Genomic DNA, 14,753 nt, shown 5'->3' with positions numbered 1-14,753 from the left:
TTTGACAGAAAGAGCTTTTTACCTGCATAAATTAATACAGGTCATTTATTATTACTTATGGGGTTATTCCTTCCTCTGTGACGCCAACGTGTTTCCTTCTCAGGTGCTCGTTCATCACGGTTGTGCTTCCGTGCCACGCCAGCGCTGCTTTGCAGATTTTGCAGACGACCAACTTGCTGGACGGATGTTGAGTGAAGTGCTCCCATGCCTTGCATGACTTTGTCCGCCCGCTTTTATCAGGGGTCACAGTCTCACCAGCGTCAGCCATAATGCAGTTCTGTCGAAGCAAATGCTTAAAATTAGTGCTGGTGGGAGAGGGGTTTAGTACTAGGACACAACCGCAGTCCCACACCACTGGACTCTGGAGGTAGTAGACCTAAGGACAGAAAAAAGAGCAGCAGCATATTAACAAAAATGTATCCACTACTGACTCCCCACACCTGACCCACCACAGCCCTTCCTCACCTTGCAGTGTCTCTCTCAGGGGGATTCTCGTACTGCACCGCACCACTGGACTCTGGAAGTAGTAGACCCTACTAGACCGTCACCTAATAGGGACAGAAAAGGCAGCAGTGACATAATGAGCCCTGAGCAGGGCACATTATACATCGGGCAACTGGCCTACCGACGGCAGATGGGCTTAGCGTGGTAGTACGGGTGAAGTCCTCCAGGGCAGGCTGAGGCTCCATAAACTAAACTGGATTGGACAGCAGCAGCACCACCATATTCTGTATGGGCACATTGGGCAGGCAGCGAGGCACAACAAGATATTACTGTATATGGGGGACACAAGGAAACATGACGCAACTGGAGACATTATGGGTCAGCAGACACGCACAGACTGCTACTGCTGCCCTCATAATATGTCTCCTTGTCACCCCACATACAGTATACCAGTAGACCGTCTGCGTTGCTGCTGCCCCCACTGTCTCCTATTGTGGCTGCTGCGCTCATGCCTCATATCATGTCTGCAGTCCTTTTGGTCCCCCCATACAGTAACTGTAGGTGCTGCACTAGTGCATTGTGCACTCACTGCGTCTGCCACTCCCCATGGCAGTCACTTGTCTGCTACCAGTCGGAGGGAGTCAGCGACTCATCCCCATTCCCCACTGCCTGCCATTTCAAATTTGCAGTGGTGGTGCCTGCAGCTAGTTGCAGGGAGCATGGAGGACCAGCCCTGAGTTGGACAGGGCAGACATAAATGGGGCCACGTGCCGCCCGTCATCATCATCATGCATGCACTGTAGACATTACCTTGAGGGCCAGTCCGGAGGGAATGGGACTGAGCTGAGGAGACTTTCGCGATGCTCACACACTGCGCTCAGAGGCCCTGTGTCACGTGACTCCAGCGCTCAGCGTCGGTGGGCGAAGTCTGCAGCAAGCGAGGAGGAAGAGTCTGAGCCTGGGTGGCCGTTGCGGACGGCGATGTACAGTACAGACCAAAAGTTTGGACACACCTTCTCATTCAAAGAGTTTTCTTTATTTTCATGACTATGAAGGCATCAAAACTATGAATTAACACATGTGGAATTATATACATAACAAACAAGTGTGAAACAACTGAAAATATGTCATATTCTAGGTTCTTCAAAGTAGCCACCTTTTACTTTGATTACTGCTTTGCACACTCTTGGCATTCTCTTGATGAGCTTCAAGAGGTAGTCCCTGAAATGGTTTTCACTTCACAGGTTTGCCCTGTCAGGTTTAATACGTGGGATTTCTTGCCTTATATATGGGGTTGGGACCATCAGTGGCGTTGAGGAGAAGTCAGGTGGATACACAGCTGATAGTCCTACTGAATAGACTGTTCGAATTTGTATTATGGCAAGAAAAAAGCAGCTAAGTAAAGAAAAACGAGTGGCCATCATTACTTTAAGAAATGAAGGTCAGTCAGTCAGCCGAAAAATTAGGAAAACTTTGAAAGTAAGGGCTATTTGACCATGAAGGAGAGTGATGGGGTGCTGCGCCAGATGACCTGGCCTCCACAGTCACCGGACCTGAACCCAATCGAGATGGTTTGGGGTGAGCTGGACCGCAGAGTGAAGGCAAAAGGGCCAACAAGTGCTAAGCATCTCTGGGAACTCCTTCAAGACTGTTGGAAGACCATTTCAGGGGACTACCTCTTGAAGCTCATCAAGAGAATGCCAAGAGTGTGCAAAGCAGTAATCAAAGCAAAAGGTGGCTACTTTTAAGAACCTAGAATATGACATATTTTCAGTTGTTTCACACTTGTTTGTTATGTATATAACTCCACATGTGTTAATTCATAGTTTTGATGCCTTCATAGTCATGAAAATAAAGAAAACTCTTTGAATGAGAAGGTGTGTCCAAACTTTTGGTCTGTACTGTATATGTAAGTCTGATGAAGGGGCGGGGCGAAAGCGGGTAAACGGTGTCGCCAACGAATCGGACGATTATTCGATAACTGGATTCGTCGGCAACGAATCCAATGATTAATCATTGCAGCCCTAGTAGGTTTGGTAGAGGGACCTCCCCAGTACACCCCATTCCGGAGCAAGTGTTCCTCTAGCCTGAGGGATCCCCAGCTGAAGCTAGCTGGGATCGTTAAGGGGAAATAAAGCACAGTCCAGGCTGTCTTTCTGGGAAGATGGCTGCCATGCTGGCTAGAGAAGCCGAATCCTTTGTGTGACCTGTGTTCAATAGGTCACTGCCTGTATTGCCGGAGTGTTATAAATAAAGCAACGTTTGGACTTTAACCCTGTGGTCTGCACGAGAATCTGTCATCGCCGCCCTGCCTGAGAGTGTAACCCCTTACAATTGGTTTAGGATGCGGGCAATAGCAAGTTGCTAAGGACAACGGTGTGACAGTTGATGATTTCATGTCATGGGTGAAAGCTGTTGTAGCGTTATAAAGTTCATCGGATACAATGGAGGAAATTATGATGTTTTTGAAGGCCAGTCTGGGGGATAGAAAGTGACACGAAGAAGGCTTACGTGTCCAACAACAGGCCATGGCACAGCAGCAGAAATCAAATAATTTACTGCTAGAACAGATTGCTTTGTTAAGAGAGACTGTTGTAGCTCCAACCCCGCGGGCAGAGGTAAGCTTACCCCCAGAGACTTTGAATGTGAGGAGGGCTGTGCAGCGGGCCTTGTAAAAAAAAAATGACATTGGATGATGATATCGAGGCCTACCTGACCGTATTTGAGAGGGTGGCGGAGAGAGAAAGGCTGCCAATAGCAGAGTGGGCGGAGGTCCTTGCTCCCTTTTTGTCCGGCGAACCACAAAAGGCCTACTATGACCTCATAGAGACCCTAAGACTGCGTATCAGCTCGTAAACCTGGTGGAAAGGTTCTTGGCGACTGAGGACTACTTCTGTTATTTCCTACCGCCCCAACACCTCCCCGGAGTACCCGACCCGTGTCATCTGTGGGTAAGAGAGTTCCGGCTGTTTGGGTGTGTGTGGAAGGGTGCAAGAGGGAATAAGGCTTTAGAGGTTGGGCTTAGGCCTAAGGCTGAGTATCCCGGGCAGTTCGGACCCGGAGAGGTCTTTTCACCTAGGAGACCTGGGATGCCCCAGTGCTGGAGGCGCCGTGAGTGGGGACACATTGCTGCCTATTGCCCTCTGACTTCAGAGCCCATGGAGTGTGCAGGTAGCCGAGTCAGTCGCTGTATACGGTGCCAGTGTGTGCCGCCTTACCAGGACTAGAGACTGAGCCGCAGATGTGTACCCTGGTGATAAATGACTGCTCCGTCAGGGCTCTGTTGGACTCCGGTAGTCTGGTCACCTTAGTGCATGCCAGCTTCATGGCTGGGAATTATGTGCTGGACAAAAAAGTAAATGTGCTGTGCATCCATGGGGAAGCCAAATCATACCCGGCGGCTTGCGTTAAGCTGGAGACTCCGGCTGGGACTGTATCCTATGAAGTCGGGGTCGTAAAAAGACTTTTGCATGATATGATATTTGGCCAGGACTTCCCCTTGTTTTGGAAGTTGTGGGAGAAGAAAAACACTCCTGCAGAATCTATGCCTTCTCCTTAAAATAATCATTGCTATGAGTGGCCCATTGAATCCGATGGCTTAAACGAAGAGACCATTGAAAACAATGGTGCCGATTAAGGTGCAAAATGAAGATGTCATGTTAACTGATATGTCTGATGAAAATGTGGTGTTATGTGACGTACCTGATAATGACACTTTTCCATTGCAGGTGTTAGCTGGCGAAGATGACGCTTCCCCAACTTGGGAAAATGTGTTAGACTTAGGGATGTCTCGGGGTAACTTTGGTACAGAGCAATTGAGAGACCCCACTCTCATGAGTGCTCACAAAAATGTTACCGTGATAGATGGTGTACCACAGGTACCAGAAGCTGACCAGAAATTTCCGCATTTTGCCATGAATGGAAACCTGCTCCATCGAGTTAACAAATGCAACAATTAAATTGTGGAGCAGCTTCTGGTGCCAAAACCCTATAGACGTATGGTACTAGATCTCGCACATAACCATGTACTTGGGGGTTACTTGGGTGTTAGCAAAACACAGGAGAGGGTACTACAAAGATTTTTATGGCTTGGGGTGTACAAGGAAGGGGAAATATACTGGGAGTCCTGCCCCACCTGCTTGATAAGTGCCCCGACCTCACATTTCCGGAGTCCCTTGGTGCCCCTTCCCATCATTGAGGTACCTTTTGAAAGAATTGCCATGGACTTGGTGGGTCCCATTGTTAAGTCGGCTAGGGGACACCAGTATATCTTGGTTGTGTTTTGTGTTGGACTATGCCACATGATACCCGGAAGCGGTTCCCTTACGAAACATGGCGTCCAAAAATATTGCCTGGGAAAGAAAATCTCACAACATAAAGTGGGTACCCTGGTCCGAAGGTCATGAAAGAGTTGTGCAAGTTGTTTAAAATCACACAGATACGTACCTCGGTGTATCACCCACAGACAGATGGGTTGGTCGAGAGGTTTAACAGATGTTAAAAAAAGGGGTAAAAAAGGATGGTCAGGACTGGGACTGCCTCCTACTGTTCCTTATGTTCTCTATGAGGGAGGTGCCTCAGGCTTCTACAGGGTTCTTGCCATTTGAGTTACTATATGGCCGTCACCCGAGTGGTTTACTCGATGTAGCTAAAGAAACCTGGGAGGCTGGGGCTACTCCCTATCAGAGCGTCATCGAACATGTGGCTGACATGCAAGACAGGATAGCGGCTGTGATGCCCATTGTTAAATAACATCTGCAAAGGGCTCAGGAGGCTCAAAACAGAATCTATAACAGGTCTGCCAAAGTAAGGGTCCTGATTCTAGTTCCCACTGTAGAAAGTAAGTTTCTGGCAAAGTGGCAGGGTCCCTACGAGGTTGTGGAAAAAGTGGGCGAGGTGAACTATAAGGTGCACCAACCAGGAAGGAAAAGACCCTTCCAGATTTACCATGTAAATCTGATCAAGCCTTGGAAAGATCGGGAGTCATTGGTGGCCGCACAGACCATGATTAAGGAGGTTGGTTACGAATAGTCGGGCGGCACTGCGTGAAGGTATGGGTGCGCGGTTAGTGGGCATCACTCCGGATGCTTGAATGAAGGAAGGAACCGGCACTCCTTTATACTGCAATTATATTGATATAATTGCAGTATAAAGGAGTGCCGATTCCTTCCTTCATTCATGATTAAGGAGGTGTCACCACCAATTCCTCCAGTAAAAATTAGTGAGGCACTGTCAGTACCCCAGAAACAAGAAGTAAAGGAGTTTCTATAGAAAAGTAGAGGAAGGTTTTCTGACCTACCAGGCCGTACCCAACTGATAAAACATTCTGTGAGAACTGAGCCCCACAGTAAGGTAAATCTAAATCCCTACAGGATACCAGAAGCAAGCAGAAAAGTGGTATCCTCGGAGGTCAGGCGCATGCTTGAGTTAGGGGTCATTGAGGTATCTACCAGTGAGTGGTCAAGCCCTAATGTCTTAATCCCGAATCCCAATGAGACTTGGAGATTTTGTAATGATTTGCTAAATGGGGTGTCAAAATTCAATGCGTACCGCATGCCCAGAGTAGATGAACAAATTGAGAGGCTTGGGAAATATCACGGTCGGCGTGACTATCACATACGTGACACAGAGGGAGGGAACAAGGAAGGCCCTGCCCAAGTGAGAGGGAAGGTGGTGACCCCTGACTCACCTAGCGGCTGGCATCTGGCTGCCCTGACGTCCCTAGACGGGTTCCTCACCCGTACGCCGATCACGTGCCTAAAGCCCTGGCTTTCCCTAAGCTGAGCCCTAGATAGTGAACAGGGCGGTGGGAACACTAGTCCGCACCACTAGCTCTAAAGGAAAACACCAAGGGAAGGACAGACAATACAAACTCAACATATAATCCCAGGTGGGCGACAACAGGAGACAACAAGAAGCCCAACAGGGATCCGGAGGATAGCACTCTGGAACGACAACCAGGATACACAACTCCAGTGGGTCAGTATAGATGTCCAGGCAGGAAGCTCTATAACTGGCAACTAGAGAAGTGTGAGGGGAGAATATAAGGAGGTTGGGAGTGGCAGACAAGAAACAGCTGAGGAAGAGAAGCTACGGATCCCTGATTGAGACAAAAAGGATAGCAAGGCAAACACAGAAAACAATCACTAAGAAACAACGTGATCTTTAGATATAGAGCGCGCAGCCACCCGCTGCGACCTCCTGACCCCGGGTATAACAGAGTCAGACGTGGCTCTTGATACCCTCGTGACAGGAAAGCAAGGTATATCACGACCCTGGACTTTACAAAAGGGTATTGGCAGATACCATTATCAGATAATGCAAAAAAAAAGACAGCATTCTCCACTCCGGAGGGGCTGTTCCAGTACACAGTGATGCGTTCGGGTTACATGTAGCCCCTGATACATTTCAGAGGTTGATGGACCTAATTCTGAAGCCACATCGTGACTATGCTGTCGCTTACCTTGATGATGTGGTCATTTTTTCATCTGATTGGAGAAGTCACCTCTGGAAGGTACAGGCCGTTATAGATTCCATTAGTGATGCTGGCCTAACCATAAACCCTGAGAAATGTGCAGTGGGTCTAGAGAAAGCAAAATATCTGGGCTACATTATTGGTAAAGGGCTGCTTAAACCCCGGATCAATAAAGTAGAGGACGATACAAGACTGGCCTAGGCCCTTAACAAAAAAAAAAAACAAGTCAGGGCTTTCCTTGGCATCACAGGGTACTACCGCCGGTTCGTACCTAATTTTGCCTCGATGGCAGCACCATTGACTGACTTAACGAATGGCCCTAAGTTAGTAATGGTGAAGTGGACCCCAGAGGCAGAAAAGGCCTTTCAAAGCCTAAAGTCTGCTCTCTGTCAACAGCCAGTGCTCATTTCCCCGTATTTTGGAAAAGAGTCTCTGGTCCAGACTGATGCATCTGAGACAGGCTTGGGAGCAGGCCAGTCACAGGTGATAAATGGGGATGAGTACCCAGTGATGTACCTAAGTAGGAAGTTGACCCCGGCAGAAAAAAATTATGCCATAGTGGACCGAGAGTGTCTGGCCATTAAATGGGCTCTGGAGTCACTTAAATATTACCTGCTGGGTAGGAAATTTCTGTTGGTAACAGATCACGCTCCTTTAACTTGAATGAAATAAAACAGGGAGAAAAACGCAAGAGTGACTAGGTGGTTTCTCTCCTTGCAAAATTTTTATTCCAAGGTTGAACATAGGCCGGGGAAATTACAGGGGAACGCAGATGCTTTGTCCAGGATACACTGTTTGTTGGCTAAAAACATCCATACCTCCGGTCTGGAGAAGGAAGGGAGGGAGATATGTGGTAAGGTGAACAGAAGAGTGTATATTAAAGTCCTGGAAGGGGTGTATATCCCACCCAGCGTCCTCAACTCAGTTAGGTAAAAAAAATCCAGAAGGTTAAAATGGTCTGAGGAATGTTTAGGTTGCTGAGACAGTTTTGTTAAGTTTATGGGCTGGATTTTATTAGACTGGGAGAAGGTAGGTTTGTTAGAGGGACCTCCCCAGTCCACCCCATTCCAGGGCAGGTTTTCCCCTAGCCTGAGGGATCCCTGGGATCGTTAAGGGGAAATAAAGCACAGTCCAGGCTATCAGTCTGGGAAGATAGCTGCCCTGCTGGCTAGAGAAGCCGAATACTCTGTGTGACCTGTGTTCAATAGGTGAGCTAGGATCTTCACTGTATTAGCCAGAGCCCAGACGGGCAGGTGTTTATTTTGGTTTGGTTTATGTTTTGTGGTGCTGGACCTTCACCTTACCCAGTGAGTTGTAACTGGGACTGCCTGTATTGCCGGAGTGTTATAAATAAAGCAACGTTTGGACTTTAACGAGAATTTGTCATCGCCGCCCTGCCTGAGAGTGTAACCCCTTACATTATGTACAGTCATGTGAAAAAATTAGGACACCCTTTGAAAGCATGTGGTTTTTTGTAACATTTTTAATAAATGGTTATTTCATCTCCGTTTCAACAATACAGAGAGATTAAAGTAATCCAACTAAACAAAGAAAACTGAAGAAAAGTCTTTTCAAGATCTTCTGTAAATGTAATTCTACAAAAATGCCTATTCTAACTGAGGAAAAAGATAGGACACCCTCACATGTATTCCCTCTTAAATTGGCTCAGATCTCACACAGGTATATCACACCAGGTGCACATAATTAGTAGATCGTTACTCTGCATGTTGAATGAGGCTTGCCCTATTTAAACCTCAGACATTTAGTTTGGTGTGCTCCTGACTGTTGAAGTGAGAGTGAGCACCATGGTGAGAGCAAAAGAGCTGTCAGAGGACTTCAGAAAAAAGATTGTAGCAGCCTATGAGTCTGGGAAGGGATTTAAAAAGATCTCAAAAGATTTTGAAATCAGCCATTCCACTGTCCGGAAGATAGTCTACAAGTGGAGGGCTTTCAAAACAACTGCCAACATGCCCAGGACTGGTCGCCCCAGCAAGTTCACCCCAAGAGCAGACCGCAAGATGCTAAAAGAGGTCTCCAAAAACCCTAAAGTGTCATCTCGAGAACTACAGCAGGCTCTGGCTACTGTTGATGTAGAAGTACATGCCTCTACAATCAGAAAGAGACTGTACAAGTTTAACTTGCATGGGAGGTGTGCAAGGAGGAAACCTTTGCTTTCCAAGAGAAACATCGAGGCCAGACTGACATTTGCCAGAGATAAAGTTGACAAAGACCAGGACTTCTGGAATAATGTTCTTTGGACAGATGAGTCCAAAATTGAATTATTTGGACACAACAGCAGAGGACATGTTTGGCGTAAACCAAACACAGCATTCCAAGAAAAGAACCTCATACCAACTGTGAAGCATGGAGGTGGAAGTGTCATGGTTTGGGGCTGCTTTGCTGCAGCAGGACCTGGTCAGCTCACCATCATAGAATCCACGATGAATTCTACTGTGTATCAGAAGGTGCTTGAAGAACATGTGAGACCATCAGTTAGAAAATTAAAGCTGAAGCGGAACTGGACCATGCAACATGACAATGACCCAAAACATACTAGTAAATCAACCAAAGATTGGCTGAAAAAGAAGAAATGGAGAGTCCTGGAATGGCCAAGTCAAAGTCCAGATTTGAATCCCATTGAGATGCTGTGGGGTGACTTGAAAAGGGCTGTACGTGCAAGAAACCCCTCAAACATCTCACAGCTGAAAAAGTTCTGCATTGAGGAGTGGGGTAAAATTTCCTCAGACCGATGTCGAAGACTGGTAGATGGCTACAAGAACCGTCTCACTGCAGTTATTTCAGCCAAAGGAGGTAACACTCGCTATTAGGGGCAAGGGTGTCCTATCTTTTTCCTCAGTTAGAATAGGCATTTTTGTAGAATGACATTTACAGAAGATCTTGAAAAGACTTTTCTTCAGTTTTCTTTGTTTAGTCGGATTACTTTAATCTCTCTGTATTGTTGAAACGGAGATGAAATAACCATTTATTAAAAATGTTACAAAAAACCACATGCTTTCAAAGGGTGTCCTAATTTTTTCACATGACTGTATACTCCTATCCCTACAGCCGCTCCATCTACCAGACTTATCGTATTGTTTATCTTATTGTTTTGCTGTAGTTTGAAAAAGTAATCACGGTAGAATGAAGACGCTAAAATGTAACTTTTATTGGTATACTAAAAGATAAAATAAGGGAAAGGGGGGGGGGGACAAAAAAAACTCCCCTAAAAACCCCTGTTGACAGATTCACACCTATTCCCAGAGGACTTGGCTAATTAATCATAGGAAAGGGGTGGAGAGTGATATCAAATCATGTATCCACCTATTACTGTCATAGGGGATAATAGGACCTATAGTGCCCCTTATATATATTTAAAAAAAGTGCTACACTGGGTGACGTAATATATTTAAATCTAACACCACAGTGATCAGTTTTGATATCAGTGGGTACTATAAATTTCCCTGAGGCGGCACTGGTGTGCAATCATGTGCACCTATACACACCAGAATCATTGTTCTGCCGCAACCACCCAGGACAAATAAAAAAGAGGGGAGGTCCCCTGGTTACGGGGAAAGAAAACCTCAAAGCAAATCCAGGAGAGCTGAAGAAAAAATGCAAACACCTGACCTCAGTTTAAGCCAGGGTGCAAACTCCATTCTATGTTGTGCCTGTGCTAAACGCACGTTTAGAAAATACACTGGCTGCAGGGCAGGCCAGCACCTCCAAGGCGTAAAGGGCAAGCTCAGGCCATGTGCCCAATTTGGAGACCCAGAAGTTGAATGGGGCAGACCTGTCAGTACATGTAGGCATGTGCACATGTACTATTCCACCATGTTGCTGAAATGCTGCCTCCTGCTAAGACTTTTTATATCAGCTGGTGGTGCTGGTTGTTGTAGCATGCTGACAAAGCTTTTCCACATTTCGGCCATGCTAACCCTCCCTTCTGAGGTGCTGGCGGTGCCCCAGCTGCGTTGGCAACTTCTTCCTCCTCTGCCTTTACCTTGTGCTTCCACTGAGCCCCCAGTGTCAGGTGGGAATGCCATCAGCAGCGTGTCTACCAGTGTGCGTTTGTACTCGCACATCTTCCGATCACGCTCCAGTGACGGATTTAAGGATGGCACGTTGTCCTTGTAGCAGGGATCCAGCAGGGTGGCCACCCAGTAATCAGCACTGGTTAGAATGTGGGCAACTTGGCAGTCGTTGCGTAGGCACTGCAGCATGTAGTCACTCATGTGTGCCAGGCTGCCCAGAGGCAACGACAAGCAGTCCTCTGTGGGAGGTGTATCGTCTGTGTCCTCTGTATTCCCCCCCCCCCCTGCCACTCTCCAGTGATGCGCATGAGCTGCTTTAGGTGCCACCCTGCTGTGAACACTGTTCCTCCTCCTCATTCTCCAGAACTGTGTCCTGGCTGGACAATTGTGTACCTGGCCTCTGTTGGTGCAGGAACCCACCCTCTGAGCCACTTGTGAATGACTGGCCTGATAACCGTGGAAATGATCCCTCTTCCTCCTCCTCTTCCTCCTGTGCCACATCCTCTTCCATCATCGCCCGAAGCCTTTTTTCAAGGAGACCTAGAAGTGGAATAGCAACCCTGAGGACTGCGTCATCGGCACTAGCCATGTTGGTAGAGTACTCTAAACAGCATAGCACGGCACACACGTCCTGCATGGAGGCCCACTCATTGGTGGTGAAGTGGTGCTGTTCCGCAGAGCTACTCACCCGTGCGTGCTGCAGCTGAAACTCCACTATCGCCTGCTGCTGCTCGCACAGTCTCTCTAGCATGTGCGAGGTGGAGTTCCACCTTGTGGTCACGTCGCTTATGAGGCAGTTAGCGGGAAGGCCGAAGTTACGCTGCAGCGCAGACAGGCGAGCAGCAGTTGGGTGAGAAAGCCGAAAGCACGCATAGACGGCCCACACTTTCTGTAGCAGCTCTGACATATCGGGGTAATTTTTCAGGAACCTCTCACCAAATTCAGCACATGTGCCAGACAAGGGATGTGCGTCAAACCATCTAAACCCAGAGCTGCTACAACATTTCGCCCATTAACGCACACCACCAGGCCGGGCTTGAGGCTCAGTTGCACCAACCACTAATCGGTCTGTTGTTCCATGCCCATTCACAGCTCCTGGGCAGTGTGGGGTTTTTCCCCCAAACAGATGAGTTTCTAAATAGCCTGATGTCGTTTCACCCTGGCTGTGCTGAAGTTGGTGGTGAAGGTGTTACACTGACCGGATGAGGAGGCGATAGAGGAGGAAGCGGAGTAGGAGGAGGAAGCAACAGGAGGCAAACTTAAGCGCCCTGCTGCAATCCTCGGTGGTGGAAGGACATGCGCCAAACTGCTATCCGCCTCAGGCGCAGCTGCCACTGCATTTACCTAGTGTGCAGTTAGGGAGATATACCGTCTCTGCCCGTGCTTAATGGTCCGCGTATCGGTGGTTATGTGGACCTTGCCACAGATGGCGTTGTGCAGTGGACACCTGATTTTGTCCACTACTTGGTCTTGCAGGGCAGGGATGGCTCGCCTGGATAAGTAATGGCGGCTGGGAACCACGTACTTTGGGACAGCCACTGCCATAAGGTTTTTAAAAGTCTTCGTCTCCACCAGACGGAATGACAGCATTTCAAAGGCCAGGAATTTTGAAATGCTGTAATTCAGGGCCAGGGATTGCGGGTGGGTAGGGGGGATACTTCCTCTTTATCTTCAGTGTTTGGCAGATGGACAGCTGAACCCTTCCATGGGACATTGTGGAGATGCTTGGTGATGGAAGTGGTGGCGTTGCTGCCACATCCTCTGTTTCCGGGGTGGCAGGTGCCACTGTCACTCTAGAAGGGGTGGTAGAGGCCAGTACTGCAGCAGAAGAGGGAGCAGGATGAGCCTAAGATCTTTCGTGGTTTTTGAGGTGTTTACTCCACTGCAGCTCGTGCTTTGCATTTAGATGGCTGGTCATGCAGGTATTGCTCGGGTTTAGAACATTTATGCTTCGCTTCAGGCTCTCATTGCTCAGCGTGCAAACCACTCACATCTTGTCGTCAGCACATTGTCTGAAGAACTGCTACGCCATGGAACTCCTTGGAGCTGGTTTTGGTGTGCCTAGTCCTGACAAGCGCCCGACTGTATAGGGAGGGTGCTTAGGGACTAATTGTCCTCCCCATTACCCCCTTTTCCCCCTAGGGCGTTTACGGAGCTGGCCCTGTCACGTTAATTTTTTAAATAGGTGGCAGATTAGAAGGCCATTATGTAACCCCCTTTGCTCTGTCCACACCAAGTTTCCGTGGGAGACACCTCAAGGTCCCTCCTGGCTAGTTCTCATCCGGAGGGTGAGGGTTGGCTGTGCTCATTTATGAGCAGTATAGGCTCTCTCCTGGCACCCTTCCCCCCCCCTCCTGCTCCTATTCCTATAACTGGCTGGGAGCTGCCGCACGGCGTCCCCCCCCAGTCTCGGTCACAGCCCCAGTGTTGCCCGTTCCTACCTGCGTCCCTCGGGCAGTGAGCACGCTGCTTCTCTTGGATGACCTGCGGGCACACGCAGCGCTGTGCCGTGGCCCCGCTCCTTCATCCTGCCGCCCGTTCACGGTGCGCTTGTGTGGCAGGTGAGTTTGCACTGTGTAGTGGTGGCATAGGGAAGATCTTCACCCCCCAACACCGGAGCATCCCCTTCCGCCCCCATTCCAGCCTGTAGTTTCCCAGATAGTGGAATCCTGCCATGCGTGGGGTTTTCTGCTGCCCCTGTTTTTTCCTCCTTATGACTTCCGGTGCTCTTGGAGCCGGCTGGGTGTAATTTGGTGCCCACTCCGGCAATCTCCATTCCAGGCATGACGGAGTCTCTGCTGCCCCCTACTGTTCAGTCATGGCCTCTTCCGCGCCAATGGTGGAACCTGCACCTGGCCCTGCCCCTTATTTCTGCAGCGCTATCAGGCCGCTTGTATTGGGCACCACTTGGCAGGTGTGTTCATTTGCTATTATGGGGCCTGGGAGAGCTCTTTGCCCGCCACTCACATACCCTCGACCCCCATCCCAGATTACAGTGCTCCCACATATATACTCTTGCCTCTAAAGGGGATTACTGTTACCCCCGTTTATGTAGTCCGTGCCCTTCTAATACCATTGGGCAATCTGGGTCTCCAGGCGCGCAGGAGTAGGGGCTCTTTGTTTTTCTTCCTTCTCGCAGGTGGCCAGGAGGCATGGCCGAAGTGGGTCCCGCAAGCGCCAGTCCCGTTGCCGCTCCAGGGTTTCCGGTAGAAGTAGGCGCTCCAGTTCCTCTTGGCGGCGCTCACCGCCGTGTCGGGCGCGTCTGAGGAGTCTTTTCTGATGTTGCGGTCAACAACTGTAAGAGGCTGGTGCCTGAACATCAATCCAGGGTTCTCAGCCTGGTCACTGCAGCGGCCCACTAGGGTGGAATTCCTGTACCCGTTCCTTCGGCAGTGCCACCCTCCCTTCCTTCGACTGGTGAGTACTAACGTCTGTTGTGGATCCGGTTGTATCCCTAATTTAGCGCCAGAAGTTTGCGGCGGTGCGAATGGGTAGCTTAATAGTATGGTATAGGAATAAGTTGAGTCCGGACTTGGTTGTACGGAAGTTCACCAGTTTCTTGTCACATACGGAGAGTTATTCTATACCATGGCGGGTAAGGCTTATACTGATGGTTTGGGGTTCAATTATGAGTATTATTAATCCACACGATCTTTAAAGTTGGGTTTTTTAGAAGCAACTTGGCTACAGCTGTAGCCATTGGTATAGTGACCTTCCTTGAGTATACCTTGAGCTACCCCTGGTTCAAGTCCCAGTAGTTAGGTATATGTTTGCAAAAAATAAATGAATAAAAATGACATGAG

At 48.7% G+C, this 14,753-nt stretch overlaps 1 protein-coding gene across 1 annotated transcript in view; it reads left to right on the top strand.

Moving 5' to 3' along the window:
- Positions 1 to 14,753, top strand: part of LOC121004472 (oocyte zinc finger protein XlCOF22-like) — a 1,539,666-nt gene that overhangs the window by 799,568 nt on the left and 725,345 nt on the right. The gene's annotated exons all lie outside the window — the stretch shown is intronic.

Source organism: Bufo bufo, chromosome 6 (genome assembly GCF_905171765.1).
Source record: "Bufo bufo chromosome 6, aBufBuf1.1, whole genome shotgun sequence".
Classification (NCBI taxonomy): domain Eukaryota; kingdom Metazoa; phylum Chordata; class Amphibia; order Anura; family Bufonidae; genus Bufo; species Bufo bufo.
The sequence above is the reverse complement of the archived record's forward strand: the minus strand, read 5'-3'. Positions and strand labels throughout refer to the sequence as shown.